Here is a 15,055-nt window from a genome sequence, read left to right on the forward strand (position 1 = left end):
AAATGCATATCCATATGCTACTGGTGAATGCATTGCTGCACTGTTTACTGTTAAGTGGCATGATAAACAGAATTATGCTTTGTGACGATTATGTAATGAAAGGTTATAAACCAGTTTTTGGACTGAAAAAACAGGGTGCAACAATTATGCAGTGGTGATGATTATGTGATGAAATATGGTAATACAGAGTTCAACATTGTTGTCATCTAAGATTCAGTTCCCTAAAAGAGAAGAGGTGAACCTGAAGGTAAGAAATGCGAGTCTAAACTTTGGGGGGGGGGGGGTTGTGATGATATCTGGGGGAGAGACGCTCATAAAACACCACCATTGATCCCTACCTGATAAAGGCTCTCCTGCATTAAGCTTCTCTGATAATTGATGGCCAAGAACTATCTTCCTTTCTGTTCTTGTCTTTTTTTTATGTCAGTGACACCACGATTTTACCAAGTCCGACCTGAAAACCTCTATTTTTTCCCCTTTTTGAAGCCACGCAATCATTCAAAAATTTTGTTATTTCTTTCATTTTGTCTCTGTTTGACCCTTATCCAATACAGTCATCCTAACCCATGTCCTGATCACGTCCAAGTTGGAACTCTTATTATTAGCTTTTATAATATCATGACATTTATGTAACATATTAATGTTTTCAAGGTTTTCTCACATAAATTATATCATTTACTCCTCAAAACATCTTTGCATTACCTGAAAAGCAGACAGTGTCCTTATTTTACAGATGAGGCAAGTGAGCTTCAAATAAATTGAGTGACTTGGTTTAAAGTTAATTGGAACCTCAACTAGAATACAATATTTCTGTTTCATTCTACTGGATTTTCAATTACTCCATGTTGTCAAGTGATTACTACCTGCTAGAGTATGTATTTTAGAGAGTATTATTGTTGGATCTTCTAGCCTCTGGGATTTCTACCAAACCTGTGTTCCAACCTCTTGATACTGAAGACTTTGAACTCTAGTCAATCTGTCCATGAAGACATGATCTTAATTTTGTCCTCATTCATCTTCCCTACTCCATCCCCACTCCCCACTAGAACACTGTCCAGCAATCTTAATCCTTATGAATCTCCAAAATTATGGGGGTACCGATGATTGAGTCAACTATATGTACATTGGTTTATCACTTAAGAGAGAGAAAGAGGGAGAGAGAAACAAAGAAAAGGGAGAAAATAGAGGAGAATTCAAAGGAGTGGGTGCACCTGGCACCATTTTATTATATACCAGGCACTGAGCTAAATGGTTCTGTATACAAATACAAGCAAAAAGAAAGGTCCTTCCTTTGAGGGGGAATTTCATTCTAGTAGGGGAGCTAAAAAGTAGGAGGGAAGATGGGAAAGTATTCTGGAGAGTTAGGGTCTGAGTCAGGATTGAAATAAGCATGGTGCAAGTGGGTAGCTCTTCAAATGGAGGTTCCAGGGATGATTTCAAAAGAGAATGAAAATTCAACAGAGAACTGACAGTGTTAGAAGGCTGCTGGAGGGTGGGTGTGTGGAAGTGGTCCATGGTATGAACTGGGTTTCGAATTTATGCTAGCATAGCGGGTGATAGAATGCTTATGACAGACATGGCTCTTGATCTACCGAAACTTAAGTTTTTAGGGATATATGATAGGCATTGGGCTAGAAGGTTTCCAAGTTGCTTTGATTCTATGATGTGCACGTAGATAAGTGAAATACATAATATTTTATGATAAATGTATTGGGTATTTTCAAAACAAAGTATCATGTAAAGGAGAGTATCAGAATGGAAGATTTCCTAGTTGGCTGTAGAGCAAGAGTTGGCAAACTCCGTCCTGTAGGCCACATCTAGTCCACAGCCAGTTTTTTTGGACTGTTGTTTAGATTTTCAAATTAAGTTTTATTGCATTAAAAAATGTACTAGCCGTTATTAGCTGGTGAGTTGTTGTCCCTCAGGCCAGTTTGCCAGCTTCTGCTATAAAGGGCTTTGAGATGTCATTTACTATAGGAATGAAACATCTGAAAGTGAAGGTAATTATTAAAGATTTATTTCTAAAGACTATAGGAACATAAAAACTGGAAATTCTACCCTCTTTACCTCCACCTCTTAGAATCCCCACTTTCCTTCAAAGCTCATTTGAAATGCAGTCTTTAGGCCTTTTCGTGATTCCTTCTCAAGCTCACCTCATATCTGTATCATATATACCTAAGTGTATCACCGCTCCTGGGAACTTGCTTCAACTTGTCCATAAAAATTGAATTCCTTGAGGGACAGCTTCCCTGTGTCAAGGTGTCCTGTGGATCTATAATCCTACAAAGTGCTCACAAGTCCCCACCTTTTGGCAGTGAAACAGTCTATTTAAAGTGAGGCATTTACTGAATGGCCCAAGGAACATGCTATTTATGAGAGACCCTACCTCTCCAGCTGCTGGATTCCAGACGCCTTTGTGCTGCTCTCATTCATCTTGATCTTACCTCCTCTGGACGCTGCTGGGCCTTGGGAGCTGTTCTCCAGATATCCTAGGCTAGGGTTCTGCTATCTCCTTTAAGTTAGCTGTTTTAGAAAAAGCAGACACCCTTCACCCAGGACCAGAGGAGCTTTCCCGGCTTTGCTCCCGCAGAATCTTGATGAGTAGAAATCTCCAGTTCTTGGTACCAATCCCTTTATGACAAAGAATAATGTCATTCGAGAAAGCATATTATCCTTGGGTTCATTTTGTCCACCCCACCCCAGCCCACTTTTCCTTGTATGGCAAGTCCAAGATCTCACTCTAACTTTAAAGTTTCTAAATTTGTAGATTTACAAGCCAGCCTTAGGTACCAAGTCCTTTATAACAAAAAGCAGCAGCATTTCAGGAAGCTGTTGCCCTCGGGCTTGGCCTTCCTTTCTTTCCCCTACCCCCTAGTCCTTTCCTGATACAGGCAAACCCAAGATCTTACCCTAATGCCAGGTGATTAACCAACATATTTCTTAAATAAGTACATCTGCAGGCCAGGTCATAGTCTAGACAGTGGTAATGTTTTTCAACAATCACCAGAAAGCTCTAACCCTAAATGTTCTCTCAGTGTCTACTTATGAACTTCTCCCACTTATACACATATATGTGTGGACAGAAACAAAAGATAACAGTGGGAAACTACACCTAGGAGGTAAGTACATTGTCTCCACTGACTGCTCAGTGAGTCTTCGATTTTTCCATCTGCAAATACTGCCTTGTAATGGGTGAAAGAACAGGAAGCAAAGCTGAAATAACTGAGGAAATGAAGATTTGAACTTCTGAGCATATCAGTTTATCAAGTAATGTATGCCAAAGGCATAACAAATTGGGAGCAGTCCTCAGCTTGGCACTGGACCCCAAATAAAGGGGGAGGCATTTTTACGCATTAAAAGAAAAGAACAGGATATAAACAATACAAAATAGAGAATTCATTTCTAATTGGAGGAACGATTAGGGGCTTTCTGAGTTGGGAGGGGAATAAGTGAGTGTCAAGAACTGGGAAGGGGGAAGGTGAGCAAGTAGACTTTTGCAGGTGTGAAATAGGGTGTCACTCAGTTCCCATGAGCAGTGAACAGGTAGAAGTTACAGGAAAATGAAGCTTGAGCTTCAAAATTGTCATTTTTACAAGATGGAGTCAGTTTGGTTCACGCAGTTTTCTCGATTAATTATTTAGGTAAATTAGAAGCAAAGTCACCAAAAATAATTATAAAGAAACAATGAATTTGTATAAATTGTTAGAAGCTCAAAAGGGTATTTTGTTGCAATTAATTAGACTTCTATAAAATTTCATGCTGAATTGCAAAGAGAAATTCCATGGAATAAAGATTAGTTACATAGTTTGGGACACGGCTGAAAAATGCAGTGCTCTGGCCCTGAAAGACCATTCCAGGGGTGTACGTATTCCCCAGTCTTTAGAATCTTGTGAGCCCCAGAACAAGGGGATGGGAACAAGAGCTTGCCACTTGGCTCCATCTTTTGCCCAGAGTTCAAACAAACGTGCATTGAAGTGGCACAGTTGGGCTTGGAGTCATGAGTTCAAAACTGACTTCAGACACTAACTAGCTGTGTGCCCTTGGGCAAATCAGTGAACCCTGCTTGCCTCAGTTTCCTCATCTCTAAAAGTGAACTGGAGAAGGAAATAGCAAACCACTCCAATATTTTTTGCCAAGAAAATCTCAAATGTGAGCAGGAAGAGTCAGGCATGACTGAAATGACTCACAATAACAACAAAAACTGACAAGCTTCAGGATAAGAGAGTGGGGCTAAGTTATGAACACCAAAGGAGTTGATTGGACTCTTTGGGTGATTTTTGAAAGAAGATAAAAAGGTTAAGGAAAGGTGCTACCATGAACCTTTGAAAATGAACTAATTATTATCTCTGGGCTCTACATTTTAAAGCACAGGTGCCTAATAGCCCTTGAAAACTGAGATTTTGGTTTTGTGGTTATAAATCCAGATCTGATTTGGTTGAGGTTTGTTCTGTAACTAAATTATGATGTGATGAAATGTGTTCTATTAACTGTGGTATCAAATGCAAAAAAAAAATGCTGGAAAAATGCATGGATCAGGGAAACCTGAGTTATACTGGGGTCTCAGAAATTTAATAGCTGTGTGATCTTAAACAAGCTATCTTATCTCCCAGTTTCCTGATCTGTGAAGAGAAAACAACAGTGGTAGCCACTTCTCCAGGTTGTCGTTAAGGATCAAAATGATATGATTGTGAAGTGCCCACAGTTCTCTCAACCACATGTAAAACTTTAAAAGGGCAAAGTCTGAAAGAGGCTTTGCTTGAACCCTTAAGAGTGAGGAGTCTGACTTTTATCCTTATATCCAAGGACCTAGAATAGTACCTATGTCCTAGGGAAAATCTGGAAGGATTCAGAATTCTTGTGAAATAAAAACTTGACATGTGACTTTCGGATTTGGCCTTTTGACTGAGTCCAAGTTTTACGGAACAAATCCTTTTGTTAAGGGGATTTATTCTGTTTGGATTCACTCAAAGGGTCACACTTGAGGACCTAGAGGGCCACAGGTTCCCCACCCTTGCTCTAGATAGATGCTTCAGCAAGGACTTAGCAGGGTAAGGTTAGGGGAGATAAAAAGGGTACCGGGGTTGGTGTCCCAGGGTAGCCTCAGGGGAAACAAGAAGATGCTGTAAACCCCTTTGTTTTTGCATAAGGGAATATTCTTGGTGTAAAGATACCAGAATTTCAAGGTAGAATTTCTGACTTACTTCAGTTGCTGTGACTACAGATGGCATTTAGCCACAGACATACTGAGGGTGAGAGGACTCTGGACTTGTTTTTATGCTGTGTGTCAGGTTGTTCACCAAGAGCCTTCTTTGACTTGAAGGAGAGGTACTGATGGAAATATTTTGTAAGGGTTTAAATAAGTACTGAAAGAACCAATTTAGTGGGTCATCCTAGGCATAGAGAGGTGTTCTCAGTTAATAGCATCATGCAGCTGAGAAAAAATATTACTTCTCTCTTGTATTAATAACTGATTATTGAATCAGGACCAATGATTTTCCCTTTTTCTACCTCCTGATCCAGAGATGAACCAGTGTGGGAAATCTTTCTCAAAGGTTGACCCAGACTAAAGACCTAATCAAAGACAGCTATAACGGGCAGATTGCTGCTGTTTGTGTTTATTCAGATAGGTCTGGGAAAATGTGGATTCTCACTTTTGTTAAGACAAGTTATATGGAAACTGATAAGTCTCTGACCAATATTTGGGTGATCCGAGTTGATGACCTCAAGACTTTCATTGGAATATAACCCACCTTTCATTGTACTACTCATTTTCTCATTGTTAACTAGAGTTGATTGCTACCCTCAGGAGCACCAACTCTTCCAAAGCATTAAAAATTATGAGGCCGCCATTGTGATATATCTTTGACATTTGACAGGTTGAGAAACCAACTACCCCAAGCAGTACCAGTAATTCTGTCCTTTAGAAAGACCAAGGAAGCCTATGACTGGAAGAGGGATGACCGCCTAAAGACCTTCTAGTGACTTAGGGTATGATCACGTCAAGTTTTCATGGTCTACATTTTCTAATTAAGTGGCCATTGTTACCTAGTTAAGAAACAAGTAACTGAAGGAGATGGCCTGCCTAGGACAGGGGAAGAGTCTGGTGTGTGGCAAAGATTTCTTCCATAATTATGCTTGAGAGCATGTTTTTAACTTGAACCAGGACCCAGGGAAGATTGGATGACCTGCAGTCAGCCTATTTTCACAGATGTAACATAGGAATCCCCGACAGCATTTTAATCTTATTATTATTTTTTTAATTCTTGAGTTTGGTGTTTATATCACTTTTTCCCTCAGATACATCTATTCCCTCTCTTTATCCAGTAAGGCTTCTCTTGGAATAAAGATTTTAAAAGGGGAAAAAACTATTTAGCAACCTTAGTCAACACAAAGAAAAAGGCTTTTTATTTAGTCTTCCACCTCCATAGTCCTTCACCTTTGCAAAGAAAAGAAGGAGATGCCTTCTGCAGTCTCTTCCTTGGGGTTGAAGTAGGAGTAGGATTTGTTTGGTGCTGGGAACTATCTTCAGGGATACCACAGCTAGGATACTATGCTTGCTTGTAACCTACTAAGGACGAGGTTACATTTGCAGCTCCTGACCATTATGATTATTTTTTACTTTTACAAACTGCTCTGATGTCATTGTTTTAGAAGATTGTTCATATTCTGCTATGTTTTTAAAATTTACATTAAAGATACTACTCCTCAAATTGCTGGGATAATTTTAAGAGTATTTTAAATGTGGGAGGACCCCTACAAACAATTCTATAAATCTTGCCAACAAGAAGTGAGATTTGATACGAATTACGTTTTTCTACAGGGCAGGGAGTATCCGTGAGATGCAGCCAGGTTTCTCTATTTGTGCACTGTTAAGAGCAAAGTGGCATCTCTACCTTTCCCATGGCCACAGCCAGAACCTCTCACTTACTATTCCTTAGGCCTCAATCCCTTCCCCCGTCTTTTCAGTTTTTCAGTGGTTGGCCCTGCCTAGCCTTCTGCATACCAAACACGTGCTCTAGAGCAGGGAATTGTAACCTTTTTCTGTGCTGTTGACCCCTTGTGGCAGCCTGGTGAAGCCTATGGACCCCTTCTCAGAATAGTGTTTTTAAATGTATCACATAAAACAGAGTATTCCAAAGAAAACTATTACACTGAAATATTATTAAAAATATTAAAGAAAACAAGTTCATGGGTCCTAGGTTAAGAACCTCTGTCCTAGAGGAAGGTTGTGGGAAACAAAGGAAAGAGTTCTGTTTCCACAGGGTTAAAACTCCTCCCAACTTGAAGTCACAGCAGTTAATCAGAGTTGTGACCCAGCATGGTCAGATAAAAGGTCAGAAACTTGTGCATTGGCTTGATGAGCTGTTTGAGGGAAAGCCTATCAGAAAGGAGAACACGAAGTCACATGGCCAACAGATCGTGTGGCGGGAAGTTCAAACCTAGAACAGTATAAAGGGCTTGATTGGTCTGAACAAATAGTAGTCTTCCAGTAGCTTTCCGTGGGAGTTGCTGTTCAGGGGGAATGAACGCAAAAATTCCCTATTTCACAACAAGTATTATTCTTTGTTTAAGATGAGCATGTTTCTCGAAGTTGGGAGATTGTTGGGGACTCATTTCTCACAAGGTGAACTAGGATCACTATGTAAGAAAATGGGTTGGGTTTTTTTTCTGCTATTTGAAATAGTAGAGGTTTTTAGCCTGAGGGGAAATAGTATATACATCTCACTTGAGCATTTACTACCCTCTGGGAGGTGATACCTTCCTGTCTGCTGTACTGATCCTGTAGCAGAAGGGGAATATTGTTTTTATATCGTTTTAAGAAGATTCATGAAAAATTTCTATTAGTAAAAATAGTTTTTGATTGGATTTTATAATCCATAATTGTTTATTGCATTTTAAGCCTCACAGACCTGAATTATAAGACTGGAATAATTAGGCCTGGTCAAGAATAGTAGCCAATCTAAAATAGGGACATTATAATTTTACATCATTCCCTCCACCCTGAGGGCCAGTTCTCCTGATTGGTGAGTCATCAACTCTACCATTTTAGGAAAGACCATAGCCATTCTTGCTTCACTTCTGGCTCAAATCTCTGGAATCATCTGCCTTTTCACCAGCTTCCTTGCCACAAGTAGGTACCTTTTCTATGTCCAACTCCTGCTTCCCTGCATCAGTTTCCAGCTCCCCTTTCTATGTTGTCTTCCCTCTTTGGAATATAAGTACCTTGAGAGTAAGAACTGTCTTGTCTCCTTGTACTTGTATCCCTAGAATGTAACATGATGCCTAGCTTTTTTATTAAATTTTCAATTATTTTGTCTTTCCCATTTACGTTGTTGTAGCCCTTATTAGAAATAACTGTCTTACCAAGAATTCTACCTAGCCACAAGTGAATTTAGAAAAAAAAAAGATTTTTATTTCATGTCGTTATCTGCCTTGGCCTTTAGGCCCTTGTAAAGAAGAGTCAGGCACAAGCACACCTTAACATAATTACAAAAGCCCTTTTATAATTCATCCATATTCAAATTTCACACCTTGAACCCCATTGGCCAGCATTCTAGGGTTCACTAAACCCCACCCCTTCATTACATCTTCTGACTTCCACATTTCAATCCCCCCTTTTCATCATTTTATAAAATAAAGCAAAGGCCCCAAATGCTTCTAGTCTCCTCCCTTTTTGTCTGCATCAGATAGCATGAAAAAGGGTTTTTTCTTACTTGCTAAGAGAACTGACAAAAACTTTTCATTATCTAAGACTGGGTCTTTTTTCCTTTGTGAACCACACTTGGTCTGGCAGTTCTTTTGATATATAGGAAAAGGCCTTCTCAGAAAAAAGAAAAGTGGTAGATATGCTGATTTTCAGGCAGCCAACATCCCCCTGCTACCCCCTACAAGCAGTTTTGTCTCTGACATTAGCCATCAGTATGAATTATAATTTCTGTAGCCATTGTGTCTAATGTTCCTGGTTCTGTTTATTTCCCTTATGTCAGTTCGTATAAATCTTCTCATTCTTTTCTATATTCTTTGGGTCTTACTGGTCCATTGAAAATTCCATTATATTCATGTACCATAACTTAGCCGTTACCCACGCAAAGGACATTTGCTTTGCTTTCAGCTCTTTGTTATAAACCTGCTGCTGTACTTTGGAGTATGTGAGACCTTTCTTTTAGCATTGACCTTGAGGTATTTGCCTCATTGGTATCCCTAGGTCAAAGGGCATATGAAGCAGTATTTTTATACTTCCTTTGATCATGAAACATTGACTCATCAGGACCAAGATGACGAATGGCCCCAAGGGAGAACTCCTGTGACAGCCATCTAGCCTTTTGGAATCTGCTCACTGGGTTTGTTTCTCTGAGAAAAGAGTTCGCCATAGTGGGATGCAATTCAACCTTGGCAGATCTTAAGAACACAACCAGCAGGCTTTGATAGTGATGACTGTATCTTACTGTTAATGATCCTTGCGTCCTTGTCAACATCTCAGGCCTTCCTCATTCTCTCAGAATCACAGAATCTCAGCTCAGAGGGATCACAGAGGCCACCTAGCTGAATCAGTGCTTTGCCAGCCTTCTCTATGCCACATCCCACAAGTAGCCATCCAGCTTTTGTGTAAAGACTTGCAGCGAGGGCAAGTCAATCACCTGTTGTATTTTTAAACTAGTTCTAATTGTTATATGACTTTTCTTTAAATGAAATCTAAGTTTGTCTCATAGCAATTTCCACTCCTTGCTGCTATACTATCTCTGATTAAGCAGAACATATGCAGTCCCTGTTTTGTATTGCAGCCCTTTAAATACTTGGAGACATGTTGAAGATTGGACCCTCTCTACATCTTTTCTTCTCCAGGCTAAAGATTCCTTCAAATAATATTTGTTATGAAGTTCAGACCCTTTTGCTTTCCTTCTCTTAGTTTCGTTATTTATCTTTCAAGTACTTACCATGAGAAACTGAACATAGTACTCTCCATGTGACCTTTCACTATGACAGGGGGATCATCACCTTCTAAGTCTTAGACTTTATGCTTCTCAAACCAGTCAAATACTTCATTAACTTTCTTTGATGCCAAGATGCATTGTTGACTAATACTATAGTATGAGTCTTTGCAAACTTGAAAGTGCTGTATAATGTCAGTTGTAATTATTATCCTCATATTATGTTGGAATTCCTCTTAAACTCTGGCAATCTTTTTCAGATTAATTTCTGGCTAACTATACTATCCTATTTATATAGCCTCTTAAAAATTCATGTAAATCTAGGTTGCGATGGTGGGTGAACTCTAGACTAGCTGTGGTGGAAGAAAGTTTCCTAGCAGAATCTATAAGCAGACATTCTGACAAATCTGGTGTAAAGTTAATGTATATAAGATCTTCCCTGCCCATTAAAAGGCCTCACATGGAACCAGTTAGGCTCTGGGCTCCAGGGATTCCTACACCTTCCCAATTAAGGGCTGTTTTCCTAGCTTCTCAGCTCTCAGCCAGTCAAGTGCTGAGTCTTTGATTGGAAGCAGCATGTATTGTATTGGTTGGAGGGAAAGGTGTGGGTAGAGAGAGGCAGGTGGAGAGAGAAAGCCGAGGAGAGAAGAGAGAGGCTGAGGGAAGAACTTGCCTAGGGGAACTTGCTCCTGGGGAGGCTTGAAGGAGAGAAATGTCGGTGCTCCCTGGATTGATGATGAGTACCTTACTAAGTCTTGCCTTCTGGTATCTTAATAGGGATGTTTCAAATAAATATTTTCATTTTGTATTAGAGGAGAGTTTGTTATATTTTTCAAGCCAACCATGGAGATACACATGTGTATTCATAGCAGCTGCTATGGGTATCACATTAGTGTTACACCTGGGGTTGATGATTCCTGGCCAACCACAGATGAAGAAGAATTAGATTTTAGTACTAAGAGACACCCCAAGTAGAACTTAACCAAAATAACAAATGCTTCTCAGCAAATAAAGAAAACCTTAAGCGAAACAGGTTTGTCAGTGAGGAACCAAAAACTTTTCTTGGACACAATCAATCAGAGAGCGAGAAGGAAGATATGACAGATACCCTTCCTAAGCCTTCATCCCAAGCCCAGCGCTTCCCTCATCCTGGCCAGCCCTCACTTGGCTCCTTTTCAAGGTCTTCCCAGGTGTTGTCCAGTCTTGTGGGCATTAATAAGGAAAAATCAACAGAATCAGCAGAGGAAGGAAAGGAAGATGACCTATTAATTGACAATGGTACTAGAAAACAAACACCTCCTGAAACTCCCAGTCTCCCCAATGAAGTTCAGGCTCACAGTACATCAGGGAAGTAGGCTGTTGGAAGAGAGATGATGTCAGCATTGGGATTGGAAGAGGAAGAAGATGCAGAATCACCTTGGGATTCAGAGCAGTCTTTCTGTTGAACATATACCAGTGGAGGTCAAAGACAGAAGACAGGCTTCGTATGTGCCAAAAAAAAAAAAAAAGTTAATAACAGCACTTTTAGTGATAGCAAAGAACTGGAAACAAAGTTGGCTACCCATCATTGGGGGACTGGCTGAACAAACTCTGGTTTATTAATCTAATGGAACGTTACTGTGCAATGAGAAATGACAAACGTATTCAGAGAATCATAGAAAGATCCGTATGAGCTCCTGCAGAAGAAAACGTACCAAGTGAGCAACATACACATTGATCACAACAATAGTACAAGAGAACAGGTTGAACCCGACGGTGTAAACAGAACACTACAAGACACCTGGATTCTAAGTAGTGGTTAAACAAATTTTGGTCTCAGAAAAGATAATGAAGCATCAGAGAGGGAGCTGACCATGGATTTAGAGGTTTGCAGACATTACTGGACACTGTAACTATGTTGTCCTATGTTTCTTAATTTGCTGCTTGTTCCAAGAAGAAGGTTTAATTCTCAGGTTGAAAGAAGCAGAGCAGAGAAATATCCAGAAGTGACTGACATATGAAAACCAAAAGGAGAAGTAAAACTTTTTTTAAAAAAATTCTTCGTCTACTTTTACCTGTATATTTGCTATATTTCCCCAGTTTTTTATTTCTATTTTATTGTTTTTCTGTGTAGAGGTTTTTGATTTTTAAGCAAACTGCTACATCTACTTATAATTAATTTTATTTAATAACAATGTGTATCCCCCTGTACATTTTAGAGAAATGATTCTGTCATTCTTTATCTATTATTATAGTTTTTTTCTGTCTACATTTCATCCTGAATTTAATATGGTATATATTGTGAGGTTTGGATCTAAATTTTAAATAAAAAATATATCCTTTTTATTTTAAAAAAAAATCCACATAAATCTTCTATCTACCTTCTCCATTTAAATTTTACTTTGTTGGATTTGGTCCAGTGTTCTAGACCAGTCATTTTAAACTCAGAAACAGGAGTCTCTAAGCTCTGTGTAAGGATCCCTGAGGGCTGCATGTCGGTTCAGAAAATCACTTATTAAACACAATTGTGTTCTTTTGTGTTTTTATTTTATTGTTTCCCAGTTAAATTTTGATCTAGCTCTGTCCACACTGGGCCAGTGGACTTTGAAACTAAACTTAGAAAATCTTCCGGAATCCTAAGTTTATCACCCAGCGTATTAGCTCTCCTCAAACTTTGTATGATCCACAATTTGATAAATGGGCTCTATCTGCCTTTAGCTAAGATATTGACAAAAGTTGTTTAACAGCACCAGGCAAACCATGGATCCTTAGTTAATTACATCGGAGACAACAACATCATCGGCATAGGCATAATGAATAACAATAATAGCTAACATTTATATAGCACCTACTGTGTTCCAGGAACTGTACTAAACACTTGTACAAATATTATTAAGAACTCTTTTGGCCCATTCAATCCATTCTTAATGCATTTACTTTTACCTCCATTTAGCACCCATCTCTACATCATTTCCTCAAAAATTAAATGAGAAACTTTGTTGAATGGTTTGCTAATGATCTACCACTCTTATCAACTGTCAAAAAAAGGGGGGAAGGAAAACGTGCTAGTTTATGATCACGGCTTCCATTTCTAGAGGTCCAATAACCCTTTAATAATTGCTTTAATCATCTTTGATAATTTTTGAAGTAATCAAACTAAATTATAGTTTCAGTATTTCATAAGAAGATCTCTGTGGCCATAGGTGAGAAAACAGTAGGCAATCCCAAAAGAATAGGATGAGATACCAAGGGAGGTCTCCTCATACGCACAAAAGACAATCTGACTCACTGCTTTGTAGTTTCTCCCTTTGTCAAGTGTATGTAATGTGGAAGTGAGTTAGGCTTTCAGCTACTGCTTTGTTATGAGTAGGTATAGGAGATAAGAGATAAAGGCTCTTAAAAATCCATGTAAATCTAGATCATGATGGTGAGTGAACTCCAGGCTGACTCTAGTGGAAGAAAGTTCGTTAGAAGAATCTATAAGCAGACATTCTAACAGACCTGGGGCTGATGATTCCTGGCCAACCACAGATGAAGAAGAATTAGATTAGGAGAAAAACAAAGCCAAAGTGTTGGCCTTATCAAGCTGAATTCTGGCAGCACCAAGCTCAGGCCCAATGTCATCACAGTCAGATCCTTTCTGAACTAGAGTGCTGGCATCACAGACAGTAAAAGGGAGAAGCACTGCTGAATCCTGAACATGGACCTTGTTGTCAACATCCCACTTAGAGGCACAAGAGGCTCCAGAAAAGCACCAGGAATTGCCCTGTGATTTACCTTCAGAAGAATAAGCTATGAAATGTGAGAGCCTTACATATCCAGCCTAGGGACTGGCTCAGCCCCTTTCACAACAATATTTACCTCAATTCACCACCACCACCACCCAACACTACCACTGAAAGTGAATGGATGTAGTACAGGGCCCAGCAACTACTGTGGCAGGAAGAAAATCAAGAGATGGCCATAGTCAGTCTAATGTCCAGGGGGCAACAGGCCCTTGGGTATCATCATCCCCTATGGAGGAATGAGGAGAGCCAGGAGATTCAGAGTGACAGAGAGAGGGAAAGGGAGTCTACATTTGTGAGAAGTAGAGACGGCATGACCCGTTAAATAGCAGTGTGACTTTAAGGAAAATCATCCATCTCTCTTTCTGCTTGTTTCTTCATCTGTAAAATGATGGATTTGGACCAGATGCCATATATGATGGCTTTCAGTTCTATAATCTGGACATCTGAACACCTGACTAAGAACAGCTAGTTGAAGATTCTTGGTTTCACAGGAAGGGAAAGGAGGGAACTACTGAGAACCTGAGAGGCTTACTATTCTCCTCCAGTCTTATACCCCCCAAGATGGATCCTGGCATTGGTAGAATTAGAAGAGGTTTGTAGAGCAGCCTCCTCAGTTATGCTCTGGTGGCACCTCTAATATTGCACACTCTGGATTCTTCAGTTCCTGTTCCTATTTTAAAACTCCTTTATCCTTCTTACGTTGTTCTTTTCTTTTTTCATTAATTTTCCTCTCTCCCATTTTTTCCTTCATTGTCTTTGATTCACTTGTTGACATTAATGGGATTGTGAGATTGCGGCCCCTTGCTTTAAGTAATGAAGGGAAGACAAAGTAATCTAGATAGAAGCAGACAGGATGCAAAGGACCAGCACCCACTAAGGCTGTGTTCTTTACTAAGTTGACAAGAAATGTGATACATCCATGTTTTCTATGCCAGGAGCAGTTTCCCCAGCATTAGACCACCCCACTCTCCTGCCGTGGGTATTCAGTTCACAACCATTCCTAATATCCCATCACAAAGAAGAGAGCTTTAATCTATTCCCATTCTTACTGTCTCTCTGTGTCTTTCGGCTCAATATCAAGGCGGGGAACTCATAAAACTCATTTGAACTCAACACAGAAAGCCAACATGAGCTGATCACCTACCCTGGCTCAAAGTAGGCACTTAATAAAGGCTTACTGATTAATTGATGGAAGAAAGAAGAGTGGAGACTATTTCTAGTCTGGGGCATAGTCTAAGAAGGCTAGTAACCCAACTTCTAGGTGCAGGTTGGAGGTGAAGAGAATAGCTCAGAGAGGATACTACATGTACATATATATGCTTGCAATGTATGTTGCTATTTATTTTATACAAGTATTTT

This window comes from Notamacropus eugenii, chromosome 7 (assembly GCF_028372415.1).
Source record: "Notamacropus eugenii isolate mMacEug1 chromosome 7, mMacEug1.pri_v2, whole genome shotgun sequence".
Classification (NCBI taxonomy): Eukaryota; Metazoa; Chordata; class Mammalia; order Diprotodontia; family Macropodidae; genus Notamacropus; species Notamacropus eugenii.